The 992-nt window shown below is 40.9% G+C and overlaps 1 pseudogene; it reads left to right on the forward strand.

The window, feature by feature from the left end:
* Positions 1-361: 361 nt before the first annotated feature.
* The window catches only part of LOC107689280 (aminopeptidase O-like), a 76,989-nt pseudogene continuing 76,358 nt past the window's right edge, over positions 362-992 (forward strand).

Raw genomic sequence — 992 nt, forward strand, 5'->3', positions numbered from 1 at the left:
GTCACACTGCTTGAAAGTTCATCTCAGCTATCCATGTAATTATTTAGGATGGTACCAAATAATAGAATGTACAATGGCCTGAGGATATATTTTTTTTAAGAGGTCTATCTTAAGTATTATGATTGCAGTTAATGCTGAGATTGTATACTTACCTTACATAGATTATTTTAAGTCATATTTTCTTTCAAATTTATAATTACAGGCTATTAAATTCCTCAGGACCAGATGCAGACTCAATAACGAGTGGCATTTTTTGAGAGACGGAACTATTTCACAAATAGCATACCATATATATTACTCCTAATGATATTTCAGTCTGGTCTCAAGATCTGTTCCTGCCTATAGAATATCCCCATCAGATATGGAAAGTAACTGTGATCTGGATCTGGATCCTAATAAAGATGACCTGCCCCTGCAGGCTAACACCAACCATATGCTCGTCCGACACTATGTTCTTGACCTGTCCACTTCCAAAGGAAGGTCATTGGAGGCAGCATTGTTCTGTTTCTGGAGCCTGGTGTGGGTTCCAGCAAACAGGGTGAACCAGGATCTAAATCAAACACACCAGTGCAAAACATATCTTGGGTGTCATCTAAACATGACATAAGTTCTCCCATCACACCTGAGCCAAATAAGGTGATACCCCCTGAGGAACCATCATGTTTGAGTGGAGGAAATGATGTCAGTCTTGTGGGGTGATGAGAGTGAAGAATTCACCTTGTTGCTGGATTGATGTGACCTGACCAGGGCCGTGCACAGACATTTTGAGGGGCAGTGGCCCAAACCAAAAAAGGGGCACTAGGGGGGAGTGTGCTTGTTAATACAAATGATCCAGTTGTTACAAATATACAATTAAAAGAGAAGACAGCACACTCTGTAATAATTTCAGACTTTATTGTAAATGCTTTGATAAGAATGGACTCTCCCTCACTCTCTGAGCCTGCTTCTGCCTCATCTTCAATGGAAGTAGGGGAGAGTGGGGTAAGTTGACC

Source organism: Sinocyclocheilus anshuiensis, unplaced genomic scaffold, assembly GCF_001515605.1.
Source record: "Sinocyclocheilus anshuiensis isolate Anshui unplaced genomic scaffold, SAMN03320099.WGS_v1.1 scaffold1255, whole genome shotgun sequence".
In the NCBI taxonomy this organism is placed as follows: Eukaryota; Metazoa; Chordata; class Actinopteri; order Cypriniformes; family Cyprinidae; genus Sinocyclocheilus; species Sinocyclocheilus anshuiensis.